Source organism: Lissotriton vulgaris, chromosome 3_1, assembly GCF_964263255.1.
Source record: "Lissotriton vulgaris chromosome 3_1, aLisVul1.2, whole genome shotgun sequence".
Classification (NCBI taxonomy): Eukaryota; Metazoa; Chordata; class Amphibia; order Caudata; family Salamandridae; genus Lissotriton; species Lissotriton vulgaris.
This window is the reverse complement of record NC_141689.1, coordinates 1407442497-1407458249: the sequence shown is the minus strand read 5'-3', so window position 1 is coordinate 1407458249 and position 15753 is coordinate 1407442497.

The following is a 15753-nucleotide window of genomic DNA, read 5'->3' as shown; positions in this document are numbered from 1 at the left end:
TTATGTTTTTAATCTTTATTAACGAAATATGCGAATAATGTAAGGCAACTGCAAATGTGGATGTTTCTTTGTGTTTTAATTTGCAAATGTATGTTGACGTTATTTCCATTAATCCTTCTTTTATCTGTGTTGATTGTTTCGCTTTAAAATTTTTAGTTTTGTGAGTGTTCCCTAAAGGTGTTAATAATGTACGTATTATGAGTTAGTTATGTGATTGTTAGCTAGTGTCGTTTTTATTTACTTGGTGCGTAACAGATCTTGTGCATTTTTTTGTTATTTAGATTTTTTTTTTGCATTTTCGTTTTGTTGTTTGGCCTTAGTTTTGTAGTTGTTTGTCTAGGTCTCAAAAGGATAGCGTAGATTCTTTTTTTTTAAAGTAGTTGATGTGAAACGTTAATAATAGTGTGTAAAAAACTTGCTGTATAGTACTCGAATAAAAAGAGCATGCTAGTTTAATAATGATGTGAATTTTTTAAACGCCGGAAGTTGTCTGTAGGTGTTAATTGGAGGTGAAGATAGTTCCAGACAATGTACCCTTCAGAGTGAAGGCATCTTCTTTCAGCATAGCATTATTGTTAGGTTGATAAGTTGGCAGAAACCTTTTTGATGTTTCCTATTTGTGGGAAAGCGGACATTTTCAGAAGGTTCTGAATCCGTGACCTGCGGGACTCCTGTGTAGTGCCTTGTGGACGAAGCAACGATCCACAGTCTGAGCATGTGGTCTAAAGGGTGCTACCTGTAGCTTGGTTGTTTGATGATGAACAAGTTGTGTGTGATAGTAATGTGTTAATGCAGTCTAGGAATGTTCACCGCAGGAGCAGGGTGCCTCTGTGTGGGAGAACAAGAATTTGCAAGAGTCCCCAAAGTAAGCTTAGGTGATAAAAGACACAATTGATTACGTCTTTGACATTATGAATGAAAGTGAAGCATAATATTGTGTGTGTGAGGATGAGGGGGTGAGGGTAAATGTTGCCTAACGCTATTTATGTGTTTTACGGTGTAGTTGGAGGGTGGACTTGGACGGTGTGAGTGTGAGTGTGAGTGGATGTGAGTGTCTGGGCGTTTGATGTTGTGAGTGAGGCTGAGCGTGTGTTGGTGAGTGATGGTGTGTGAGGGTATGAGTGTGATTGAGGGTGTGAGGTTGTGAGAGTGTGAGAGTGTGATGTAGGGTGAGGATGAGTGAGGGTGTGTTCGGCTGAGGGTGAGGGTGGGTGAGGGTGTGAGTCATTGTGATGATGCCTATAAGTGTTCATTTTTTCTCCGTGAATATTGTACACTTCAAATGTATTAATGTTGTGAAGCGTTTTTTGAGAAAGCTAATCCTGCCCTATGTAATGTTGATTGATGCTGTTGTTAACGCTGAATCAAAAAACAAACACATCAGTAACGTTTTTTATATAATGCATGTCAAAAGTTATCATTTTTTTGTACGGTACACATCAATTTGCACTGCAAAAGCTTGGCTTGCATTAACATAGATGCGCATTGATTTTGTCTGTGTTTGCTTATTCGAGACAATGTTTACCTCCTTATAAATTTCCGACTACAGATGTGCATTAATTGTGGCAAAGTATAAGTATGAAGCCACCTTTAAAAATTGTATTGTTGTTGTTGTTTAGTTTGAGTGAAATACTTTCTTGTACTTATTAGTGAATTGCAAGTAGGATGTGAGGTCTAGTGCTCTTGTGATTACGCACTTTCTTTGTTTTGTGGATTCTTTCCACCATTGTTTAATGGTTTATTTACTTCCCCTTACTTTAGTGACTGCTTTATGTTGTGAATTTGTGTCCTTTAGAGGTCTTTTTTCCTGTTAAAAATGTTATATTTAACAATCCTTTACTGCGTTTTTATGTATTAATTTGTGCACTGTCCTTGCGATGCATTAAGTTTTCATTTTTGAATACCTACAAGTGTGTAATCTGATGTTTTGTTATTGAATTAAATGTTGCCTAATGCTATTTACTTTTGGAGTTGGAGGGTGGATTAGTAGTTGGAGGGTGCATTAGTAGTTGGAGGGTGGATTAGTAGTTGTAGGGTGGAGTTGTAGGGTGGTGTTGTAGGGTGGAGTTGGAGGGTGGACTTGGACGGTGTGAGTTTGAGGGTGAGTGGATGTGAGGGTGTGTGATGGTGTGTAAGGGCGAGTGAGGGTGACTGTGTGAGTATGAGTGAGGGTTGTGAGGGTGAGGGGGGTGAGGGTGTCTGAAGGTGAGGGGGTGAGGGTGTCTGAAGATGAGGGGGTGAGGGTAATGGGGTGTGAGTGTGTGTGATGCTAGGTGTGGGTGAGTGAGGGCGAGTGTTGTGAGGGTGTGAGTGTGTGAAGGTGAGTGAGGGTGTGCAAGTTTTAAGGTTGAGTGTGTGACTGTGGGTGAGGGTGTGTGAGGAGGTGTGAGGGTGAGGTTGTTGAGGGTTTTGAGGATGAGTGATGGTGTGTGAGGCTGTGTGTGAGGGTGTGAGTGGGTGTGAGTGAGAGTTGTTGTGATGATGGCTATAAGTGTTTATATTTTCGCCGTGAATATTGTACACTTCAAATGTATTAATGTTGTGAAGCGTTGTTTCTGAAGCTAAGAGACCTATGTAATGTTTATTGATGCTGTTGTTAGCGCTGAATCCAAAATCAAAGACATCAGTAATTTTTTTTATATTATACATGTAAATTTTTTTCATTTTTTTTTTTTGGTAAGGTACACATCAAGCCGCACTGCAAAAGCTTTGCTTGCATTAACATAGATGCGCAGTCATTTTGGAGGGTGGAGTTGTAGGGTGGTGTTGTAGGGTGGATTAGGAGGGTGGCCTTGGACGGTGTGAGTGTGAGGGTTATTGGATGTGAAGTTCAGGGGGTGTGAGGGTGTTTGATGGGGTGTGAGGGTGAGTGAGGGTGACGGTGTGAGCATGAGTGAGGGTTGTGAGGGTGGACTTTGAAGGTGTGAGGGTGATTGGATGTGATGTTCAGGGGTGTGAGGGTGTGTGATGGTGTGTGAGGGTGAGTGAGGGTGACGGTGTGAGCATGAGTGTGGGTGATGGGATGAGGGTGTGTGAAGATGAGGGGGTGAGGGTAATGGGATGTGAGAGTGTGTGATGATAGGTGTGGGTGAGTGAAGGTGAGAGTTTGAGGGTGAGTGAGGGTGAGTGTTGTGAGGGTGTGAAGGTGAGTGAGGGTGTGGGAGTTTGAATGTTGAGTGTGTGACTGTGGGTGAGGGTGAGGGTGTGTGAGGGTGAGGGTGAGTGAGGTGGTTTGTGGCTGAGAGTGTGTGATGTATAGTGAGTGTGAGAGTGTTGTGATGGGTGTGAGGAGATCGTGGGTGTGTGAGTGTAAGTTGTTTGAGGGTGAGGGGGTGTGTGAGTGGAGTTGCATGCGTGAGTGGCGTTGCATGCATGAGTGGCGTTGCGTGTGTGAGTGACGTTGCGTGTGTGAGTGGCGTTGCGTGTGTGAGTGGCGTTGCGTGTGTGAGTGGCATTGCGTGTGTGAGTGGCATTGCGTGTGTGAGTGGCGTAGTGTGTGTGAGTGGCGTAGTGTGTGTGAGTGGCGTTGCGTGGGTGAGTGGCGTTGCGTGTGTGAGTGGCGTTGCGTGTGTGAGTGGCATTGCGTGGGTGAGTTGTGTTGCGTGTGTGAGTGGTGTTGCTTGGGTGAGTGGCGTTGCGTGGATGAGTGGCGTTGCGTGGATGAGTGGGGTTGCGTGGATGAGTATGAGTGGGGTTGCGTGGATGAGTATGAGTGGGGTTGATGAGTGGCGTTGCGTGGTTGAGTGTGGTGTTGCGTGGATGATAGTGGGCTTGCGTGGGTGTGAGTGGCGTTGTGTGTCTGTAAGTGTTGCTGTGTGGGTGAAAGTGGCACAGAGCCTTTGATGTGACATTTCAGGTGCAGAGCATGAGATTGATGCAAGGAGCAGGCATGGGAAACAAAACCTTCCTGATGTGAGAGACGATAACGGGTGCATATGCATAGGAGGAGAATACAGGTATATGGCATGTGAAGATATCAGGTGGAAAGATTGGGTAGGGAAGATAATAGGTTCAGGGCTTGCAAGGCATGAGTAGAGTAAAGCATGACAAAATGGTGCAAGGCATGAAAAGAAACTAATGCCAGGTGTGGAAATTGAGGAGTAAAAATAACGATACGGCATGTGATGCCCAGCAAGAGAATATAAAATGTGTGCCAAATTCAGGTGGCATGGGTAGGTAATGTAGTTCAAGCAACTGTGATATAAGTGACATCACAGGCTTTGGTGTGCAAGGCTAGCGAAGGGCCGTCACTGATGTAAGGCTTAGGAAGAGAACATAAAACGTTGAAAACGAGGACAGCGAAGAAGATAGCTGTCTGACCATAGCTGATCCGAAAGTAGCCTTGTTTGCTATGATTACAAGTGCAAAGAATGTCCCGAGAAGGTAGGGAGTGCAAGGCATGATACAGGAAATTATGTGTGCCTTAAACCATGGTAATGTAGGCAAACTGATACAAGTTGATCGGCCGGGAAGCGGCCAGGAAACACAAGTACGGCCGGCCACATAATTAGGGGAGGAGAAGCCGCACAGCACACGCTGGGAGAAGCCCTTTGATGTGCTGTGCGGCCGCGATGCGCGCTCTGTGCTGGGGGGGGGGGGGGGGGAGGGCCATTAGGAACAGGAACAGATGGCCATGAAAGTGTATGGGCCAAATGCGCGTGCCTGTACGTGCACTCGAAGAAAACGCCACGGAAAAAAGCGGTGGTTTGACTATCCGATGGAGCACATGAATTCTCCCCCATTTCCCATTGCTTCATTGTTTTGTTTCAAATATTTACGCACAAACAAGAACCAAAAAAAAAAACCGAGGTCATTGAAACTAAAGCGGTCATTCGTCTGCAGGTGATCAGATGACTCAAGGGATCTGTTTTTCATTTGTGGCTCTTTTTGACTGTTATTCAAAGAGACTGGCTCTTTCTGTGCAGTTGGCTCGGCGCTTCGTACATCTGCAGTTCAGAACAAGAACAAGTCGGGTTGGGGCGGGAGAGTGAGAGAGTGGGAGGGAAGAGCTGGAAAAGCCCAGGCTCGGCAGTGCAGCATGGCTGTGATTGCGTGGAGAGAGAGGGGAGGTGCTGGTGTGGGAGGGGGAGGCTGTGATTGCGTGGAGAGAGAGGGGAGGTGCTGGTGTGGGAGGGGGGAGGTGCTGGTGTGGGAGGGGGAGGCTGTGATTGCGTGGAAAGAGAGGGGAGGTGCTGGTGTGGGAGGGGGAGGTGCTGGTGTGGGAGGGGGAGGCTGTGATTGCGTGGAGAGAAAGGGGAGGTGCTGGTGTGGGAGGGGGGAGTTGCTGGTGTGGGAGGAGTGCTGCTAGGGGAGGAGAAGCCTGATGCCGGATGGGGGCGGGAGAGGCTGGGCTTGCATGCGATGCGCGTGCATGTTCACGTGAACTTCATGAAAACCGCGGGGCTGAAAGCCCTTTGGTTTGACTTGTGTTTTGCCGACATGAATTCTCGCTCCGCTTGATGCGCTTGCGCACATCGATAGGTCGTGAGACCTAAAAACTCTGTTCCGGGTCTTTCCAGTACACGTCTGGATGGCAGGAGGTAAGGCCCCAGGATGCGAGTCCTGAAAATTAGGAGGGATAAATAAGATCGAGCAGAGATGAGGCAATAGAGGGGCACAGTGCGAGGAGCCTTACCTGACACCTGGCAGGAGCCAGGAGCACGGGTGCCACAAGGGACATGGTGTGGCAAGCAAGCATGAGGAGGTAGACTCATTCGGAGGAAAGACCTTCAGCTGAGTGCTTCCTAGTTCGCAATATTGAATATACTAGCCTAGATAGCTGTGACAGCAGTAATAGCAGCAATAACGTGCAGGCAAACAGCAGACAGCTGATAGAAATCAGGACCAGACGTCCAAGTGGCAAGCAATGGGCTAGCAATAGAAGAATATGTGTGCTGCATGCAGGCTCCCCTACAGGAGGCACAAGCAGCACCGACCTAATGCTGGCTGCATCCGCGCCACCTAGGGGTCCTGCAGCCTTAGCTTCTGCTTGCACACTTGTATGCCCACTGAAGCACAAGATAGTGGTGCCCAGCTCACCAACTCCTTGCATAGCTGACACTGCTATCTGCCTCCTGCCTTCCACCTCCTGTCTTACAGAGTGGGGGAAGAAAAGATATCAAACCAGCAGAAGATAGAAGTTAGGGGGCAGGGCAGAATGCCCGCTCCGCCACAGGACTCTCCTGCCACCGTCTGCTGACAAAACCGCCCAGCAGGCTATGGCTGACCTCCACTTGCGTACTGCTGCAAACTGAGGCCTCCCTCCGATAAAAACTTGTAGAAGCTATAAAATAGCCATGGGTCTTGGGGCCATGGGGCTCTGAGCCCAATGCGAGAACCTCGGGGTTCGGAGAACAGGAGCACGGTGACGGAGCTCATTGACTCGCTTCCTCTGCTCCTCACTGCCGGGCCCCGGGGGAAGCAAAGTCGCAGACTAGTCTTCCCCCGGGGTCATTCGTGCGAGATAGGGCTAGCAGGGGAAGGGGAGGAGTTAGGGGGTGGGTATAAGGTGCAGGGGAGGAAGGGAACTTCCTCTTCCTGCGCCTAGCACCATCGAGAGGGTTGTAGCGAAAGGTAGTGAGGAGTAGTGGGTAGTTGTAGGGAGTTCTTAGGGTTTGGTGTGTTTGTCAGGTAGATTTACCGGTTGCGAGTTGCCGAACGGCAGCTGGGGCAGTGCACGCGTGAAGCGTGTGGTTTAACGATGTGGAACGTTTCCGCCGAGGAGGTGCGGGCGGCCTTGCTGCTGCTTGCGCGAGCAGGTAGGGAGGACTTACTTCAGCCTGGCGTCCTGAGCCAGGCGTGGGTGGGGTGCACAAGGGCCCCGCGGGCGGCCTCGGCCGGGGTTGCTGTGGGGGTCCTGGCGTGCCAGGAAGATGCTCAGCCTCTTCCGACGCCGGAGGCCGTGCGGAGGGGGAGCAGGGCAGCGAAAGACTCGGCACGCGGCGGGAAGCGTAAGAGCCTGCCCCCGCGAGTCTTACCACAGCTGCAGTTCGTTGAGGGGGCCTTGGGGGTTGTTTTTGGGGGGGGGGCCTCTCTTTGGCATCGCCGGTGGCAGGTACTGGGAGTGGAGACACGGCAGGGGGGGCGGGGCCCTGTGATCTGTCGTCCGTGGGTGCAGTGGAGGTTGGAAGGGACAGGCAGGGGATCCTGGGGCCTGGGGGAGAGGGGGAGGCAGCGGAGCTAGCTGTAGTGCAGGCCCAGGGGAGAGGCTCTGAGGAGGCAGCAGAGGGGCAAGGTGACGATGCTCCCATTGACTTGTCTGTGAGTTCCAGGGCCCACACCCCTGCCCCCGCGGGGCGGGGGGGCCATGTGGTCAGGGGATTTTGTGGAGCCGGTAATGCAAAGGTCACTGGGGGTGGGGTTGGGTGGCCCCCGGGCTATGTGCAGGGGTTTTTGCCGCCTGGTGGGGGTTTCCAGGGCTACTGCTCGCCCTGCCCTTCCCGAGCTGGGGGGCCATGGGGTGGGAGGATAGGGCCCGGGAGCAGAGGATCATGGCACAGATTCAGGAGGTCAGGTGGGCTGAGCAGACCATGGCAAGGGTGGGAGCTGTGTGGGGGTCGGACATAGAAGGGCCGCCCACCCCGACCTCTGAGGAGGAGCGGGCGGCGGAGTTGGAGGAGGCCAGCAGGCAAGTGAAGGGCAGGAAGGCGAATGTTGCAGGTCCTAGGGGCAGGAAGGCAGGCTTAGGGACGGCTGAGGCCCGATGGTGCTGGGGCCCACTCAGGCTGGAGCGACCTGAGGGACGGGTGGGGATCCAAGCCGGCGGCTGTCGGCAGGTCCCGGGGGGGGGGGTCTGGCGGGGCGCAAGACGGCCCAGAGATGCCAGACGGAAGCTGTAGGGCAGTCCCCAGCAGCTGTCCCTCCGACGCGGGCTCGGGCACCGGCGGCGCGTGTGTCGAATGTGCAGGGTGCGTCTGTTGGATTGAAGAAAGGTGTGAAGAGAGCAGTGAGGGATGAGCTGAGTACGCCTGTGGATGTGGAGCCGGTGTTAGAGTTGGACTATGGTGACAAGAGTGAGGATCTGGAAGAGGGGGAGGAGCGGGATGACGAGGACGGCCCGAGGGGCGTTGGGGCAACGGCGACCTTGGTGTTTTGCAGGCCCCGACAACGACGACGAAAGCCAAGGAGAAAGCGGTGGCGGTTAAGGCGTCGACTCCCAAAGGACGGCCCCGGGAGCTGCTCTCTGCTGTCTCAGGTGAGGGGTCTTGGTGGACGGTTTGGGATGACGGTTCAAAGGAGGGTAGGAAGAAGGCTTGTAGGTCTGTGGGGGTGGGGGAGGGGTCGGTCCGGGAGCCTGGGAAGCCAACGGGCGGTCTACCTGTGGAGGGTAAGAAGGTGGACGGTAAGTCGGTGGCTACGGCCGGGGTTCAGACGGACAAAGGGGATGGAAAGGACGACAAGGGGGACACGAAACTGCAGAAGAAACTTCCCTTTATGGGTTTGGCGATGCCCTTGGGGTTGCATTTATCAGAGAAGTTCAGGGTGTCATGTCTGCCTAGCCTCCGTGGAATGTACTGACAAACTACCGAGACCAATCCAAGATGGCCTCGCGGCAAGGCGCATGCGCGAGGGGTCCGAGCCGGACCTTATGCTCGCTTCCCCAGGCGCTCAGCGCTTTGCGCTCTAGTCTCTTCTCTGTTGAGGCGTCACTTCCGCTTGGCCGCTTCCCGTTACTCCCCCATGTTTGGTCGTGGGCACTCTTCCTTGAGTTTGAGGCACAGCTTTCCTTTGCCGTGCTTGTTTGTTTCTTTTGTTTAATCCTGGCTTGGGGTCACTGTATTGCCGACCTCTCCTATCGCCCGGACTCCTGAGCAGCCATTCTTGAATCTGTTGCTGCTTACCTGATTCCTTTGTTGAACACCGGACTTTCTGATTATCCCACGCAGAGAGTTCCTCAGTGATTCCTCCTTAGGGGCAGTTCGGAGTTTCCCTGCCTCATTCCCGGTAGACCTACGTGTCCTGTTTAACGTGGGTGCTATTACTTATTCTTTCCCTCGCCCAGTGCTGTCTGTCTTACCCCGGTGTCACAGTGACTTTCTTCACCCTGTTTCTTGCGGACCCTTCGTTGGGCCGGACTAAGGTCCCGCCAAACGGCCGGTATTTGCATAAGCAGTGGTACGAGGGGTTTATGTGGCATTGTGGGATTTGTGGTCCGCCTGGAGAGTTTGCTCATTTTCTTCTGCCATATTATTTGTTCGTTCTCTGGACTTCCTGGATTCTGGCATTCATCACAGTACAGGGACAAGAAGAACCGGTAAAGCGCTTGTAGCTCACTATATTTACATTGTGTTCTTGTCCAATATTCTATTGGTGTTTATGTATGTATTTATTGCCCTCCAGGCAACTACTTCTGTGATCCTGACCTTTTACCATACAAGATCCATTAGCCGAGAAGGGGTTCTGGTTAGGTAAGAAGTAGACTCATACCCTTATATAGGTACATACCAGTGTCATCACCATTCATATCCCTCAATCTAGGCCATATTGGATACTCATAATTTCTATGATCATATGTATGTTTCCAGAAGATGTCCTAGTTGCTTTCATTGACACACCCTTGTGCTCTCAGGTAAAAGGTGTTCTATGTATTAACAATGGAGGTTTGTGGTTTGACTGTTGTTGTATTAACCCATTATTCCTTGTAGCTTCATCTTCCGAAAGAAGCAGAAGAGAGCAGTGTCCGAAGAGTCCAGTGTTTTGTCTCCCCCTACTTTCCTTGTTTTGTTCCCTTTCCCTCCATATCACCCTTGTGTCCTAGTGTTTGATAGGCACAGGAGGTGTAGGGGGGGAAGGGTTGGGGTTCTTGCCGGCTCCTGGCACTCCTGCGGAAACCGCAACCGGATCCTTACACAGGGCCAAGATTTGGAAGCACGAATTTGTGGATGTTTTTAAGCTTTTACATAGAGAGGTCCAAGCCAAAGAGGGCTCAAAAGAGGAGGAATGGGAGCTGACTAGGCGGCCCAGGGTCCCGGTGACGATGGAAAACTGGACTTCTGCTTTCTTAATCTATGCCAGCATATATTGTGAGAGGTACTTGGACAGGGCGATTGCGTTTCTTAAGTACATGGACATCATTCGCAAAGCTCAGATGCAGTTTGGCGGGTTTGCGTGTCCGATTTATGATGAGGAATTCAGGGCTCAGGTTAGTGCGAACCCGGAGAAGAATTGGGGGGAGGTTGATCAGGAACTCTGGGTGCAGTGGATGGCGTCCACACACTCTGCTGTCTCGACACATACGGCCAGCGGTTTGCCGGTGACGTATCGGTCTTTTCCGCCGCGTCCCGCCCACAGCGGGCGGGGGCGGTGCTGTGCCTAGTACCCTTGCCGCTTGACAGCCCAGTAAACCGGGGGGATACACAACTATGTTATTTATTGTTGATGTTTTGTTATAATGTAAGTTCACGCAGCCTGGTCTAATAAATGGCCTTTTACGCTGAACACTGCGTGGTCTGCTCATTGCACGATATCTCACTGACCCTGGCATCGGCCTCAGTAAGCGAGTCCTTCCCAGTTCGCGACCAGATTCGACCTGCTTGCAGCTCCTGCCACATTCTCAGAGGAACATGGCTTGCACAGGTGGATACCTGATAAAAGAGTTGGTCTCACAGGCCCGGCAGGCTCGAAATGAGAAACCAAGAGGATGATAAGGAAAGCTGAGAAAAGGGATTGGGAAAAAAGCACTGACACAAGGGCACAGTGGAAATCACAAAATGGAGAGGGGTAAGGAAACCAGCACAAGTACCAATACAGTGGTAGAAGTGGGCGGGATCGGCAAGGCACAGCGTGCCCTTACTTCTCTAATTTCACCTATTCCGTTCCCCTACTTTCAAATTTTTAAACAAGCTCCCAGCAGGGTCGGATTGCAGGGCGGGCAATTCTGCCCGAGGAGCCTGTGGCAAAGGCAAGCGTGTGGCCGATTTTCTTAGTCCTGTGGCTCAAGCAACTTTGTATAACTGGGTTCAATTTTCCAACCTTTTTCCAGCATCAGGGTAATTTGAGCAGGCCATTAATTGTTACTTGTGGAATGACAATACTGCATCAGGAGGACGCACATCATGTGGTGCACCTCTCTCCATCCTGGGCCCAGAGAAGGTGTAAGTGAGCCTTTGAGAGAGGTGTGTCTTTGGAGCAGCGCAATTAACAAGTCGCCAGTGTGAGGAGGAAGCTTTTGTCCCCCACAGCAGGTCACAAGGATCAGACAGACAATCCTCATGTCCATCAGACAGACAAGCCTCCGGTGCCTGCTGCCAGTTTTCTCCCATTGAGGTTAGGAGTTTAATTTAAATACTGTGCAATGGAATGAAGCAATGGAATGAGAGCCGAGATCAAGAAACACAAAAGTTTTTATTAACTTTGCAATTTAAAAACAAATCTTACTCGAAACGGATGCCTTTTTTTTTGGCATGAAGGTTTGCAAACTGCAATTGTGGGCCACTTTTATTCGGGGTGCCCGGCCAATTTTTTATCCCAATCCGACCCTGCCTCCCGGATGCCAGAAATTGCCAAGGCCGATAGTTAAGCCTCGACTTTTGTGGGCGGGCGGAATGGGCAGAGAAGGAAAAAGACTGTCTTTTCCTTCGTGCCCACAGAAGACAAGGACAGTGTCCAGTTTTCCTGCTGCCACCCCCTCTTTGTTTCCCCTCTTCCCTCTCTTTCTGTCTCGCTTCTCATCAGGTAGTGAAAGCAGAGACTTCACGAAACGGGTATTACCCTCTCTTTCCTCCTATTGTTTATTTGCTCCCCTTTGAAATGGATCCAAAAATATATATATTTTTGCTGGAAACATTGTGTTTTACTCACATTTTTCAAAATCTAAGTACAGTATCGAAGTGTAGAGAAATAAGACATTCCAACTTTGAAAAATAAAGAACTACCTAATTATAGCAAGACAGAGTGGTTGCAAGGTGGCCAGATTGATGTATTCCCACCTAAACACATTAGCACCACTTTACAGTATTTGCCAGAGTAGCGCTACTTTTGTTTTCTCCTCTCTCTTTCAACAACGTTGTTTTTCCTGGGTGGGAAAGTGCACCTTTCCTGGAGGTACTGAAATACCTGCTTGATGGGTGAATTGGTAATCAAAATGTGTTCCACGGCTGTGTGTTCACAAATGTGTTTTTTTAAAACCATACTTCCTATGTTTTGAAAAGATATACGCAATGGGCACTGAAACGGGTCCCTTCCGGGCCCTGTAGTCATGGCCTTAACTTCTCATGTAAAAACACTCACTAATTTCTGAATAATGAGTGGAAAAGGAAAAAGGTAACCATGTTGTTCCTGCTTACATTTCATTTTTTTAGGCAGCATATTGCTCTTGTCTAGTGCGCAATTTGAATTGAGTCATATCCAGTTGTTTATAGCGGGTCAGTGCAGTGCAAGTTTCTCTCAGTGGGGCAGTATGGTGTCAGAGGGGGAGAGGATGTGGCACTATGGTCAGAGCTGCTGGATTTGGAACTGGGGATCCAGGTTCAGCCTTAATAACCAGTCCACCAGACCACTCTACTGAGAAAGCACATTTCTATGCTAGACCTTAGAAGGCTTCGCAAGACCTTAGAAGTCCTGGTGTCTTGGCACCAGCAGTTGGACCCTGGGGTGGCAAGTGTGTTTTAACCTTGAAGGCCTGTCCACCACAATCCATGAAGTTCACCTCCAGTCTTGGGGATAGACCTAAGAAGCAGCACACCATAGAGTGACAGTGACTCTGTCACTGAGGTCACAGGACCCTTGAGCAGGGTGGCTCTAGGGCTGTGCGACCTTGGGAGTGTGTCCACGGAATGCTGACGGGCTTAAAAGCATCTTGGCAGAAACACCATTTTGTTACACTGGGAGTGTGCTCCAGAAGGTGACAGACTGAACCAACCCCTGCATCTCTCGGTCTATATTACACTGCTTCTGTTTCTGAGTGGTATGGGTGACCATAATTCCCAGGTATGGGAATTGGTTTGTCTCCCAGCACAAGGGAGACTCTTTGAACACCCATGTGGTGTGCAAAAGTCTGACTGGGCTTCATGATTCCGGCAGTCTCCCCTTTATTTATATAACAGGCTAACCACTGTCTTAAGACCCACGTGCCCGGTCCCCTGTACCATCCACTAGATTCACTGCACGCTCTGACCTCTCCCAGCAGTGCATTGAGGTCTTAACAGTGCAGGACACCGCATGGAAATATCAAGGATTTGGTCATGTTTATACGCAGTCCGTAGATCTCGCCGAAAGTGCTCCAACAAGCATGGGAGCGAGACTGCCAGTGCAAGTCCAATAAAATGAAGTGTGACCGGGGTATAAAGAGATCAGATGCTCCCTCCCACCAATCCGTATCCCGTAGAGCCCCATGTCCCTCCTAATTCTGATGGCCAAGGGTGCCAGTCCAAATAGTAGGGGCGACAGTGGACATCCCAGCCTTGTGCCCCTATGGGTCTCAAAGAGTGCTGAGGTCAGCCACCCCCGCCGCACCGTGGCAGAGGGCTCAGTATAGAGCAGGCTAACCCAGGACTGGAATCTGGGTCCAACCCCCCATTCTCCCCAGAACTGCCTGGAGGTAACACCAGTTTACTGTGTCAAACGCCTTAGCTATATCTTTGGATACCAAGGCGAGGTCCTGATCACTGTCCTCCACCTCATGGATGACATGCATGAGACACCTCATATTCATTGTGGTATTACTACCAGGTTTGAAGCCACATTGGTCTGTGTTGACTCGTCTGCCTATCTCCGGTCCCACTCCCTGTACCAAAGTTTTGCACAAAATTTTCTTATCTAGGTTTATCATTGTGATTGGGCTACAGGAGGCTGTATTGGAAAGCTCTGCACCTGGTTTTGGGTCATTGCTATAATGTCCTTCCAAAATGATTGGGGGAGGGCCTTTTTTACAATGCCTCAGTATAAACTTCGTGCAGGTGACAGGCTACCACTGTTGAGAACGCCTAATAAAACTCCACAGTGAACCGGTCACTAACTGGCGCCTTCCCGGATGGGAGAGATTTAATGGCAGCTTGTATCTCGTCCACTGTTAGTGGGCTGTCCAGGGCTTGCCTCCCTTCTTCCCTTAGGTGTGGGAAGAACAGATCCCCCAGGTACTCCGCTTATTGTTTTTGAGTAGGGTCTCCCAAGCTGGAATATGCCTGCTCGAGATGCCCACTGAACACCTCCACTATATCGTTTTGGGTGTGTGCTTCTCCTCCTCTGGGATTCACAAGGTGGATTGCCTCCGTGTGGGGCGACTCCCGCCTAAGGATCCAGGATAGGAGTTGTCGTGATTTGTCCCCTTGCCGATGTAGTAGCTGACGTTATGAAGTTAGTGTGCATTTTTAGGTCTTGCCTTGCGAATGCAGCGCGAAAGCGCTGTCGCCAGTGAGATCTATTGTTGCTGATTTGCCTCGGAAGTGGGACAGGAGATGGGCACGCGCAGGTCTTTTGGCGATTGGAGTCTGTGGACGCGCACGTGAACACGCATGTCCACACATGCGATGTGCACATCTCCTGTCCCCCTTCTGTCTTTTAATGCAGGGTGAGACAGTGTCACACAGGGAATAGACATGGTGTTTAAACGTCCCCCTCACTCACCGGGCTGACTGAGGACTCCCCTGCTGCTCTCCAGGCAGGTCTTTCCTCCTCAGGTCTGCTAGTAACTCCGCTCTGCAGGCACCCACCAGTGGAGTTTCCTTTAGGGACTCACTGGTCTCCTCTGTGGTGCTCCTGACTCCCGCCAGGCCTCGAGGAGTCCCTGCTCACCGGGCTCTATCTCTCATAAGCGGGTCAGGCTCGGCAGTAGGCGGGGCTCTCCACGAGCAGGGGAGCCCCGCTGGCTCACACGCTCGCTTCCGGCTGGCTTCACGGACACAGGAGCGCGGGGTAGGCTCCAGTCTGCTTCCTGTCTTCTTGTGGCCCCGCCCCATCCCAACACAGGTTGCCTGGCTTCCAGGCCAGTCTACACATTTGTTTTTTTTCAGACAACATTGATGGGTCACTGCTGTTTTGTACACTTTTGGATCCAAATTTAACTGCAGCCCACCACCCTGTAAGGTTTTTGTTCACTAGTTCTTTAATTAGTTCCTATTTTCACCCTTTAGTCTCTGAAATGTTGCCTTTTTTAAGAATGTGTTTACTTTTCAAATTCACGGTTGTTGAAATACTTTCATAGTTGTATACAATACAAAGTTTATGAATAAAGAACACACTTTGTAGCCATCGTATCTCTTCTCATGCAGTTTTCAGAGAAGTTTACTCCCCTCCAGAAGACCCCTAGTTATACAGGCTATGTGTTCAGTACGGGTAATATTGCAAACTCCAATATTCTTATTCCTGAATCTTGTCCAGGTCTTGTTACATCTCCCTTAGTCGGATCCTGAGGGGTGCGCCTCAGAATCACCCTCACGCTGTTTCCCACAGTGCAGATGTGTGCCTAATCAAATAAGGGCATTACATGTAATGGGGTGACCCTGTAACCCTCAGAACGTGGGTGGGTATAGAACAATAATGATGGTTCTGTCGGACTGAAATACACAGTAATATAGTATTCCCTGGTTTGTTACTCACAACATCCGTCCCTATAAGGGTACAATGGTAGTGGTACCTTAACCAATATGAAACAGAACACACTGACCACAATGAAGATTAGAGTAAAGTTTTAGTCATATACTTTTATCTTGTCTGAATTGTATTAAAACATTGATTTCAGCTGTCCAGACAAACACAAAACATATATACCAAATACATTTTGAGCAGGACTCGTATACATTTAAAACAACATACAAA